We start from the raw sequence: 13,727 nt of genomic DNA on the forward strand, positions 1-13,727 counted from the left end.
AACTTTTTCCTTTTAAATAATTCTCATTGAGAAAATCGAGATGAATAGTATAATGTTCTATTCAAAAGCATCACAAGCATATAATATTTACAAGAAAAAGACATTATTAAATCTACATTATTTTTAATCTATGTTGAAGAATAATTAAAATGAATAGTTCATAAAAAGTTAATAATGTTTGCCTGGTAACTATTTTTTTCCATGTTTTCATCATTACATATTTTCAACTAGCCTAATATGGCAATTAATTAAGTATTTAAGATTAAGCATAGAAAATGGCTTAATAAAGTCTATATTTTAGATTCCATCCAACAAAAATCATTTGACAAAAGTTAATAAGAACTATCATATCTCATTTTCATTAAATTCTCTAAACGTTTTGCTCTAACTCCATTGTGTCTATTAGAGTTTAAAATGTATTTTGAAACTCAAGACTGATGAAATTGATTATATACATGATTTTAAAAAGTATTCAGACAAGAAATAAGCGAAGAAAAGCTCATATGTCGGTGACAGTCGTACTTGCGCTGGCGCGTATATTAACAATTAATCATACGGTCAGTATTCGGATAAGTTACCAATGGCATAGAAAGACAAAAACTGATCTGTAACATATGTAAATGACCTTTCTCGGTCATAAAACAAGTAAATAAATGAATGAATAAATAAACTGGCATGTCTCAGTGGACATTAAACCCACAAAAGCAGCACCTTGCAAAGTCATTTTTGACATACAAATTTACTTAGCAAAAGTTTTCCCCAGGGTTTTCCGCTTTCTGAGCTGTATTTTCGTATTGTATATGGGTCTAAGAATCATATGGAATAGATTTTTTCCGTTTGCAAGTGGAGCCGAAAATCGATGATTTCTAACATTGTCCTTTGCGGACTGTTGTGACTACACGCGCGTGAATAAGTAGAGAGTAAAATGTTAATATAATGATGAAAAATACATTTTTTTCTAATGAAGAAAAATATTTCATTTGGCAGAAATTATTATATCAATATTCATTGCAATTAAAGGAACGAAAACCATTAAGAATATCAACAGAATTTATAAAATAAAAATTATATTTTATGTTAAAATTAAAAGCAAATACATATACATATATAACGAAACAGTTATACTTTCATTTTACAAAGGGGAAAATCTTTGTATTTCTTGGGCCGATAACCTAGTGGGCCTTGATTCTGATCCGAAAAAGGCAGATACCCGAATGCCCGTACACCCGGGTAGTGTGAGATTTCATGTAAAGTACATGGTTAAGTCTACCTTCATGACTTACTCACTAAAAATCCCTCATAAGCTTAATCTACTGTAATTATTGTAACTACCATAATAATAATTATAAACTATTAAAATAATAAAAAATAATAATTCTAATTTATGTTGTGAGTGACATACTCACAGATAAAAGGTGTCAGCAGCGCGATGACGTAAGTCGGACAGCTGCACCAGCATCGAGCGCATTGCGCGAGGTACCGCGCAATCCGTCCGAAAAATTAGCGAAGCGCTCCTTAGACGGCACTTATCGCCTAAGCAGAGTTTCGTACTACTGACCGAATTGGCGTAATCCGCCCCTTCTTCAAGTCAATAACCAAAATTGATTAATATGTAAACCGTTAAAAGAAACCGAGGGACGGATTAGTCGGATCAATCCGAGTTCGACACACGGCACTTTGTTTTGCGGGGTCGTGGCTTAATATAACCGCCTTATTGTAAACGGAGAAGTGAATAAACTGTTAATTACAAATACATGGTGTGAGTGACTCCAATCCCTTCTTCGTAAGATCTCTAGTAACGATCCCTACGGTACTCCAAACCATACAACATTTATATTAATTTTCTATGAATAAAGTTATTATAATTATAAATAATACAATTAAATTATTACACACACACACACACACACACACACACACATTACAGATACATCACCAATATATCTATCTAAAACTTAAAAATGTTAATATTTCAAAATTAATATTACAAAAAATTGCAACATGCAATGTAAAAAAAAATAAAAAATAAATTATTTTAAACATAATAAGGATAATCATTGTTTTATTAACATTTATTTAAGAAAATCACACGTGCAATAAAAAAATAATTTAAAGGCATAATGTTTTATAACTGACATGCATAAAAAGCTATGCGGTGTGTAGAAAAAAAAATTATAGTTAATAAGTAAATAAAATTCAAGTAAGAAAATAAATAAGTAAAACGAAATAAGTAAATTTAAGAAAGTAATAATAGAAAGTAATATAATAAATAAACTTTAAAATAATAAAACATATTAAATAAATGTAGAAAGTAATAAAATGTAAAGACCAAAATTTTTTAAAATATTAAAAATTATATTAGGTGTACAAATAAGTTTTCGCCGTTTTTTTACCAAAAATTGGGCATTTATTGTGAAAGAACGGAACCTTATGTTTTATTCGAAGTATTGTTCATCGCTTGCCACTACTTTTTTCTATCTTTAGCATACGGATACCGCGTCAGAAGAATGTTTCATCTTTTAAGGCTATCCACGAATTGACCCAATTTTTGGTATCTTCATATGATGTAAAGTGCTGCTCAGACAGGCCATGCATCATCGATCGAAACAAGTGGAAATCAGAAGGAGCAATGTCTGGTGAATACGGGTGAGGTAAAACTTTCCAATTGAATGTTTCCAAATAAGTTTTGACCGGCGCCGCAACATGTGAACGAGCATTATCATGGAGGAGAATAACTTTGTCGTGTCTGGAGTAGTAGTGGGCGCGCTTTTCTTTGAGTGCTTGATTCAATCTTATCAATTGTGTTCGGTAGACAGCTCCAGTAATGGTTTTGTTCGGTTTGAGCAACTCATAATACACGACACCAAGCTGATCCCACCAAATACACAACAAAAGTTTTTTTCCATGAATATTTGGCTTAGCTGTAGATGTTGAGGCATGGTCAGGTGGTCCCCATAATATCTTCCTTTTTGGATAATCATAGTGGATCCATTTTTCATTATCAGTAACTATACGGTGTAGAAAACCCTTTCGTTTATGCTTGGCAAGCAGCATTTCACATGTGGAAAATCGGCGTTCAACGTTTCTCGGCGTCAATTCATATGGAACCCAATTTCCTTGTTTTTGAATCATTCCCAATGATTTCAACCGATATGAAATTGCTTGTTGAGTCACCCCTAATGTAAGTGCAAGTTTTTCTTGCGTTTGGCACGAATTTTGATCCAATTATGCTTCCAATTTCGCGTCTTCGTACACTTTCGACGTTCCGCTACGTTCTTTGCCTTCGATGTCAAATTTACCGTTTTAAACTTTTGAAACCACTCACGACAATTTCTCTCACTTAAGGCAGCCTCACCATATGCTTCTACAAGCAATCAATGCGCCTCAACTGCAGATTTCTTCAAATTGAAGAAATAGATCAAAAGTTCCCGCAAATGACGCTTATTCGGCTCAAAACTCGACATTTTCGTACACAAAAGAATATATTATACTGATAAAAATTCACTAATATTTCAAAGTTATGTTGTTGACATATGTCCAACCTTACGATAATGGCGTTTTACATCTGACAATTTTAACCATAACTTACTGGTGGCGCCAACTTTTATCAAACAGCGGAAACTTATTTGTACACCTAATATTTCTGTTGCTTCGAATATAAGTTTTGCAAGTTGAATAATTATAAATGTTTTGAATCTTTAAAATTAACGCAAATAATATTCTCAGCCTGGAAACTAGATCTAATTTCACAGATTGCGGAAATTGTGTTATTACATAAAGAACTTTTTTTTTATTTTTAACATCCGTTATAATCGAAAATATTTGTTTCGCTTCAGCATTTGAATGTGAAAAAGTAAAAACAGACTCAACTAATAATTCAAAATTTGGGAAACATTTTTTCATCATTAAAATCTTGAAACTCTAATATTTTCTCCACATTTCGTCAATTTCTAAAGAAGCTAACCTTTTTTTCTCACTATCACTAAAAATTGTTAGTAAAGTTCTCCATTTTATGGCTAATTTTGTAATATCTATATTTTCTATATATATAGAATGATAAATCTTTAACTGTATCTCTACTTTTTTATTATAAAATGCAATTTTAAGATCTAAAAAAGTTAATTCTTCAAAAAACGTATTATAAAATGCAAACATTTCAACATTTCTATAAGAACAGTTTTATAAAATTTATAAGAACAGTTTATAAAAATTGAGACAATTTAATTTTATTTGTTGTACAAATTCTCAAGGCTAAGTTCGCAAAAAGCTTTCACATTCTGGTCTTACATAAATATCTATTGGATGTTTAAAATTTGTTTCATTATCTACATTTAAAGTAGAGATGTGCTTCAAAGACTTTGAAGCCATAAAATTTTGACCAATTTAATAAATAACTTGTTGGCTGCTAATGTATAATTTGTGAATTAAAATTTTGCGCGACTGGAAAAAAGCATTAAAACTATTAAAGAAACGTAATGAATATTTTAAGAATAACAAATAAGCTTTATTGGAATTATTATTTAACTCAATTAAAATTTGTTAATTCGTTGGATATATGCATTTACTAGTCAATGTACCAGTATATACCTACTAATTTCATAAGTAAAAGTATTCACAAGCAACGAAATTTAAAATTTTATTAGTAGAAGCATACATTATACAGGGTGTCTTGCATAAAGTATGAAATACTTCATGGAAAGATAGACGGGATCAAGGTGAACATAAAAGTCCAGTATAATTTTTGGATATCTCCAATGATAGCTGAGATATTAATTTTTCAAATTGTACGAATGAGAGCGCGTCGAGGAAAGCGCTGAGCCGCTCAAGCAATAATACGGCCCACTGTGTCAAGCATTGGCTGCCGGCAGCAGCTCAAATGGCTCAGCGCTTTCCTCGGCGCACTGTCATTCGTACAATTTGAAATATTAATATCTCAGCTATCATTGGAGATATCCAAAAACTATAGTGGACTTTTATGTTCACCTTGATTCCGTCTATCTTTCCATAAAGTATTTTTTATTTTATGTAAGACCCTGTATATCTACTGTGTTATAATAAATGTATACATTGTCTACTAAATAAATACATTTACTGCGAATAGTAGATTTTTATACTTACATTAGTTGATACTTTTGCTAAAATCTTACATAAATATATTGACTAGTAAGTGTGTACATTCGCTGAATTTTACACTTTTACTGTACATATCAGGGTTGTAAATATGAAACCGGAATTTGCCCATAGATGGCGCTAGCTGTCAATGTAGTTACCGTCAAACTGCGTCATTGGCGCCATTTTCTTGTTTTGACATCTGATAAATGATTTTCAACTTACAATAATGCAAATTTCATACAACAGCATAGTTTTTAATAGCGTTGAACATGTCGAATTTTGTGCCTGGAAACTACGATTTGCGAACAGCACTGATTTTCTGTTACCATTTGAAGAAAACTGCTGCAGAATCGCATCAAACGCTTGTCGAAGTTTACAGTGAGCATGCTCTTGTTAAATCACAGTGCTTTGAGTGGTTTAAAAAATTCAAAAGTGGTGATTTAGACGTGAAAAACGGAGAACGTGGAAGACCACCGAAAAAGTTTGAAGACAGCAAATTGCAAGCATTGTTGGATGATGATGACACTCAAATGCAACAACTCGCGAATCAATTAAATGTGACACGAGAAGAATGAAACGTCTCCATACGTTTGAAAGCCATGGGAAAAATCCAGAAAATAGGAAAATGGGTTCCACATAAACTGAATGAAAGACAGCAGGAAAACCGTCAAACCACTTGCGAAATGCTGCTCGCCAGGTACAAAAGAAAGTCATTTTTCCATCGAATTGTGACTGGTGATGAAAAGTTGATATATTTTTAGAAACCTAAACGTAAAAGATCATGGGTAACTCCAGGTAAACTGTCGACATCGACTGCAAGTCCAAATCGCTATAAACGGAAGACAATGCTCTATGTTTGGTGAGATCAGAAGGATGTGATCTGTTATGAGCTACTAAAACCTGGCGAAACCGTTAATACTGAACGCTACCGACAACAAATGATCGATTTGAATCAAGCTTTGCGTGAAAAATGACCAGAATATCAAAAAAGGCAACACAAACCCATATAGACTGCAACGTTATTTTCTTCGCGTCTGCAACTTCGCCGTGCTTCTCAACAAAAGGTTGGGCGCCAGGCGCGTAATTCGCGCCGCACAAAACTCGCGATACTCTCGGTACTTCGCACGACGACCAAATGCCGGCTAGCCCGCCTCCACACGAAATGGCAGAGGGGCGAGGTTCTTTCTCGGCACGCAGAATAGGAGAGGAGAGGTCTCGCGTGAATAACTAGATCGACTGAATAAATATAATAAGCATGTATTGAAGTTAGAATGACAACTGCGTTGCCATCGATTACAATCTAATCATTATAACGCACTGACCGGTACGGCTATAGCGTACTTAGCTCAACATTCACAATAGCTCAAAGCTTACTCTACATAGAATACAATCTACTTCAATATGACGGCACACGACGTTAACAATACTTAATAGGCGATAAACGGGATAGGCCGCTACGTAACTTGCGCATTCCGTGCAGAAATCCTCATCTGCGGAAGCCCGCCTCGGTATTGCACAACCGGCTCACACTCTCGGTATGCGGCAGATGAATCCCGGCGGATATTACTTTACGCGCTATCCCGTCGCGAGACTTTACTTCTTACGCAAATACAAAGATCGACTGTCGGCTCGACATATTCCCTGAGGGAGGAGACAATAGGCGCAATAACTACTCTATACGAGGCGAAGATCGACACGGCCCTGCTACGCGGTGACTCGACTCTCGGTATCCCGAGAATAATAGATCCGCCTACCGAACGCTCGGTAGGGTAATTAATTCTCACTAAAGGCCGGGCCGGCCGTCTTCGCTCTTACCGCGTGGTCGAAGTGGTGGCCTTACAAGCAGGGTAGCGTCGTCGATGGCCGTGGAACCGCTCTCGTTGCTATCTCGCCGAACAGTGACGAACCGTGAGCGGTCGGGGGCGCCGCGGACGCCGGCAGCGGCCCGCGCATCGATCGCGCTTCGATTTGCGCACACCGATCGCTAGTCGATGGGGGGTCCTACGCCCGTCCTGCAGGATCTCAGCGTCCGAGGGCGCCTCTGGTCATGACGCCGCGTAATTTGAAGGCCGCGGACCGCACGCCACGATGTCCTTGGCTGTCTCGGCTGCCGCTGAGCCGGCTCGGGGTTGATCAGGCCCCGTCCGGCCTACTCCTCGGGGCCGTGGCTACTGCGCCGGCTGGGGCTTCCTCCACCCTGGTTGTCGGATGTAGGGGCGCATGCTTCCTCCCCGGCGTCGCCTCCGGCTGCACCGGACTGCTGCTCCTTTCTCTACAATACAGTATAACGGCAGTGTCTGCCCCCCCTGACTTTTACAACGTACCTCAGTACTGTATGCAATTACTTGCCCTTGCTCGCTGTCCTCCGGCTGTCCGGGGCCCCGCCGCTCGGTCGTCTATGCTTCTCATTCATCTTCCCTCGACGGCAGCTCCGTTAATCACAAAAGGTCATCTTGGCGCACCACCTCTCCCGTGGATCACGACTTCCGCTCGGCGGATACCTACGTGTCTTAAGAACTAACAAAATCTTATTGAGAAAAGGAGAGGCCGCTCCTCCCCCGCTCGGGGTAATGAGCGGCCCTAAATGACCTTTTCCCGGCCGGGCCAACCGGCCCTTGTGACTGACGAAAAACGTTACGTCACAAGACAAAAAGATGTCTTTTAGATTTCTAAAAGACATCTTGCAATTTCTTGCGATATCTCGCATTTTTTACGAAAAGATATCTTTTCGCGATCTAAAAGATGTCTTATGCAACAGTTTGAGATATTTTTTAGATATCTGGAGATGTCTAAAAGACATCTTAAAGAAATCTAAAAGATATCTTAAAGATATCTTAAAGATATCTAAAAGATGTCTTTTAGAAATCTAAAAAATCTATATGAGACATCTTAAAGATGTCTTTTATACGTCTTGAAGACCTTTTCTAGAATTCTTTTTTGACATTTATAAAGGTTTATACATTTATGCGGAGGCTTAGAGAGCTTTCTTCGAGAAGAGGTGCGAAGACCCGTGGAATTCTCTCCATCAGGATACAAAAAATTTATTACGTAGGCTCTAAGAGGGTTGAGAGCTTACTACGATTGCTATCATAAGTTAATTCATCACCGTAAGTGATCTTCTTATATAGCTCTCAGAATGTAAATTTCATCACGAGAAAGGCAGCATCGCGTCGTCGCCTATATCCGCGAACTACATCACGACTGCGGATGCTGCACGCGTGTGCACATTGTATTGTGGCGTATGTTTCACCGCTACATGAACTAACTAAATTATGATTTAAAATGTTTTTTTTTAAATGTTGAGTAATAAATATATAAAGACGTTTATAGATATCTTAAAGTAATTCTAGAATTGGTCTACAAGGTATATGTATAAAAAACGTACATCTTTAACCTCTAGAAGATCAACCCTTTTTTGGCCGACTTTTTTAATTTTAATACTAAAACATTTTTGTCCTTGTCAGTGAAATAAACTACGAAGAAGATAACATCACTCTAATGCCTAATATTATTAGGCTTTTAATTCGAAAAAAGTGATTTTTTTTGTTGTATTTGAATTTTATATTACTATTTATTGTTAAAATGATTGTTTAGCGTCATTTGCAATAAAAATATCGAAAAATATGTATATAAAAATATGATTATGTTGCACTTTATGAAGTATGAGACAGTATATAAAGTGTTATTAAAGTAACGTATCAAATTATTTCGAAATAAATGCATATATTTATGTTAAAAGAAGTAATTTTAGCTAAATGAATATATAGTGTTTTCGGTGAATTTAATTATAAGCCTAATATAAGGCTTTTGGCCAGGAAGAGGTTAAGATATCTTGTATAGATCTTTCATTTAGATATCTTTGACATGTCTAATTCGAAAATTTTTAAGACATCTTTTAAGATGTCTTTTAGATGTCTTTTAGATATCTTTTAGAAATTCTATGAAGATATCTTCGACAAAATCTTTTTGGATATCTTTTAGATATCTTTTAGAAATGTCTTAAAGATATCTTGAATAAGATGTCTTTTCGATTTCTACAAGATGTCAATGTTTACTGGGAAGTGATTTTGCTTCATGATAATGCACCATTACACACAACAGAACCGGTCAAGGAAACGATTGACGCGTTTGGTTGGGAAATACTTTCGCATGCGGCTTACTCACCAGACTTGGCTCCATCCGATTATTACTTATTTGCATCGATGGGACACACACTTGCTGAGCAGCGCTTCACATTACGAAAATGTACGAAAATGGCTCAATGACTGGTTTGCCTAAAAAAAGGAACAGTTTTTTTGGCGTGGCATCCACAAATTGTCAGAGAGACGGGAAAAATGTATAGCTAGCGATGGGCAATATTTCGAATAAAATATTTTTTATCATTTTCATACAATAAACGTATATTGTCTATACAAAAATTTCGGTTTTATATTTACATACCTGGTATACATATATTCTTACTTTTTATAAGAGAAAAACTTATATGCTGTAGAGTAATCCTATTTGCATTAGAGTAGTCCTATTTGCAGATTAGAAATTATTATGGATATAGGAAAGTTTTTTCAAACAAAAAGGCCAGCAGCAAATAAAAGTGAATTACTATCATCCAAAGAACCTCATGGCTGTGACATGAAAAATATTCAGTAAACATTCAATATCTATTGTATATACATCGGACATCCATAATGTGAAAAAAAACTATATATACTGTGTACATACAGAAAATATACATAAATGTACATACATTTATAGATATACAGAAAATATACATAAATGTACATACATTTATGGATATATATAAAATATCTTATAGATATACTTTATTTGTATATTCAACCGAGGTCACGGTGTAAATATACATAGGATATATTTCATGTATATTCCATGTATTTATATGAAATGTACATACATGCGATATACACTGACGTAGATACATTTATAGATATATGTACGATATTGTATGAATCGTACGTAACATCTGTATATGAATCCCAATAAACATTAAAACATTCTATATATGTTTTATGTACATACATATATGAATATTTCATATTCTATGTATATACAAAGAATGTGAAAATTATTCTTTTCACTATCACCGCTACGTGGCGTAGCGATTTTTACCCTTCTCGTGAACAAAGTGCACTTTCTAGTGAATAAAAGGAGTTTACCAAGAGCGTGGAAGCAAGTAAGATTTTGCCATATTATATTAGACTGAGATCAATATGTCAGTCTATAAAAAGGTTCGAGAAAAATAAGGACAAAATTACGAAAACTTTTATTTTAAAATATAGTATGTTTAAATTAAATTAAATTTATTTTGGATAAAGTTAACAAAAAAATTCATTGAAAGAAAAATTACAATACAAACACATTTAGTGTTGAAATAATATGCAATTTTTGAGTATATTGCATGTATATACCACGAATGTGTAATGTATATCCTCGGAATATATCCTATGTATATATTATGAATGTGCATTGCACATTCTTGCAGTATACATTATATGCATATATCATGAATATGTACTGCCTATCTTTAGAATATACCTATGTATATACTTTGAACATTCTGTGCATATACATGTGGTAATTATTTCACATACATATGATATGCATTTTATATACTTTTTACATTCTTTGCATATACATAGAATATAAAATATCCTTATATGTATACATATAGGATATACATAGCATGTTCTAATGTTTGATGACAACAGAAGATAGACATAAATCACCGAACCAAAATTGTCGAAGAAAAAGAAACCTGAGATATTTTTGTAGCGCCTTGTACAAGTCTTAAATCCGAGCATGTTACATCTGAATCATCTAATTCTGATAAATTATTGGATGATATTGGTAACTACATTGAAATCAATAATGCTTTAAGACTTAACGACGCAGAAAAATATGATTTGTGTGTGTGTAGACCAATCCTTGGAATTCTGATAAAACATATAGTTTCAAGGATGATCTAGAAAAAAACTAAAACAGATGTTTTTGTTTGGAATGATTATACCAATATCCGTGATTAGCATACTCAAAAAAAATAAAAGGTGCTTTATGTATACATTGTATACTCTTTAGACCCAGTATAAAACAAGGAGTTTAAGGAGCATTTATTAATAGAGCGTTCATTAAATATAAAGATTTTCACGATAGTGCTAAAAAACATTCTCACAGAATGGCATAAAGAAGCAATAATGAAATCAAAGTTATTTAATGATGTTATTACAAATAAGAAAAAATCAATAGATTTTACAACTCAACGCCAATAACCAGTTAATTATGAAAAATAGAGATAAACTGCGTTCAATAGTATGAAGTATCATTTTTTGTGGTACTCACAATCTAGCACTGCGCGGAAAACAGACTCCAGAAATTTACAAGATCTATTAAAATTCAGAATTGAGGCAGGTGATAATTAATATTTTGGAAGAATATTTTAAAACTTGTACAAGAACAAAATACACTTTGCATCGTATACAAAATGAATTGCTTAACATCTGCGGACTTGTCATACGTAAAAACATTGAAAAGATTAATAACGAAAACACCATTGCATTTTCATTGCTCGCGGATAAAACTAGATATTTCAGGAATCGAGCAGCTGTCGATAGGGGTCAGATTTGTAGAAAAGAATAATGATAGCGTTTCAACTAAGATATGCGAAGTTTCTCGGTCTTGTTCCTCTAAAGAAACTTAATGCAGAGCATATTGCATCCGAAATTCTCTCACTTTGCAAGAGAAATGATATAAATATGTCAAAATTAGTAGCTTTAGGCTTTCAAGCCTAAGGATGTTTAACAATGGCTAGTACTGAAGGCGGCGTTCAAAGACTAATTCGAGATAAACACAATAAAGCATTATTTTTTCACTGTGCTTCTCATAGACTTAATCTCGTAGTGAATGACCTGAATATTGTGCGTGATGTTCAAAATACTGTTGGCACCATAAAAGAAGTAATTAAATTTTTTCGTAAAAGTACTCTTCGAAGGAATTTAATTTGTAACATTCCTATGTTATGTGAGACACGATGGTCCGCAAAATACAAGAGCATTAGAGTGTTTTCTGAAAATTTTATTAAAATTAAAAAGGTTCTCGATTTTTTACCTACAAACGCTGAAGTCAACTGTGCTACTAGAGCTTGAGCACAGCAACTGTCAAGTGCTACATCAGAAACTTCTTTTATAGTATGTATACAAATTATTGCAAAATATTCTGTAATGGTTGAACTTGTGACTAATGCTCTTCAAGGTATTTTGTGGATATGATTTCAGTTCAAAGGCATGTAAATATTTTACTAGATACAACCAGGTGACATAGAGAGTCTGATTTAGATAGCATTTTTGACATTATATTTAAAATAGCAGTTGCTCAACATTTTGAAGTAGAATTTAAGATTTCAAGGACGGTTGGTAAACAAACATATCGTGCAAATTATGATGCCAAATCTGTTATGGATTATTACAAAAAGTCTATTTTCATACCTTATCTCAATTCTCTCTTAAGTTCATTAAATAACAGATTTTCTTCACAAAATAATGCTGCGTTTTCACTTTAGAATTTGCATCCATCTCAGAAAAAAAATCAGAAAGAATTTATGGACACAATTATAATAATTAATGACTTCTATCACATAGAAAACTTTAATAAAGAAGTTGAAATATGATATAATTATTGGAATAATAATGACATCGTTATAACATGTGAGACATTAATACTCGACTTATTGCAACACTGTTAATTTTTTAAAGCAATAGCACAAGCAATGGAAATTTTAATTTGCCTTCCACCTACTACCTGCACAATTGAAAGATCATTTAACATTTTGAGGCGGGTAAAAATTTGGCTCAGATTTACAATGAGTGAAGGTCGTTTGGATAGTCTATGCATGTTAAGCATCCATCGGGCATTTATTTTTAATAATAAGGAAAATTTTGTAGCGAGTGTATTAGACATATTTTCAAAAAATTTAAGAAATTTGAAATTTGCTTTTTCTGAATAATTATTTTTCATCGTTTTATTTATTCCAAATAACGTATCTTATTTTCTAACCCTTAGTTTTTGGCACTTGAACAAAAATTGTGTGTGTGTGTGTGTGTGTGTGTGTGTGTGTGTGTGTGTGTGTGTGTTTAAGTATATGTACACTCTGCCCCCCTCCCCTTGAAAAAAGTTATATGGCGCCCATGACCGCAATGCTTAAAATAAGTAGGGAAATGGTACCGAATTTGAAACACCATTTTGTTTTTAGACAAGATTTCTTAAATAATAGTTCAAAAAACAATATTAAAAACATAAATACAAATTAAAAAGTATCTTCTATCAAATGGTATAGTAATTTTTATTATACTTCTGTACTTTTTTAATAATCAATGTTTTCGTGACATAAGGTAGATGTCCCAATTACTGCCACATTAAGCTTATAGCCGAACTTTATTAATTCATTTTGGGAATTGCTGAAACTAAAAGATGTCTCACTTTTAATCATAATATTACTTAATAGCTCTATTATTATAACAAAAATTATTATGCATTAAATATAAGTACTCAATTAAAAATAAATAAAAATATACAGAAATCTGCGATTTCCCCATGATTGACAGCCGATT

General features: G+C 34.0%; 1 protein-coding gene across 1 annotated transcript in view; it reads left to right on the top strand.

Moving 5' to 3' along the window:
- The window catches only part of LOC105833911, an 89,238-nt gene that overhangs the window by 9,868 nt on the left and 65,643 nt on the right, over positions 1 to 13,727 (top strand). The gene's annotated exons all lie outside the window — the stretch shown is intronic.

This window comes from Monomorium pharaonis, chromosome 5 (genome assembly GCF_013373865.1).
Source record: "Monomorium pharaonis isolate MP-MQ-018 chromosome 5, ASM1337386v2, whole genome shotgun sequence".
In the NCBI taxonomy this organism is placed as follows: domain Eukaryota; kingdom Metazoa; phylum Arthropoda; class Insecta; order Hymenoptera; family Formicidae; genus Monomorium; species Monomorium pharaonis.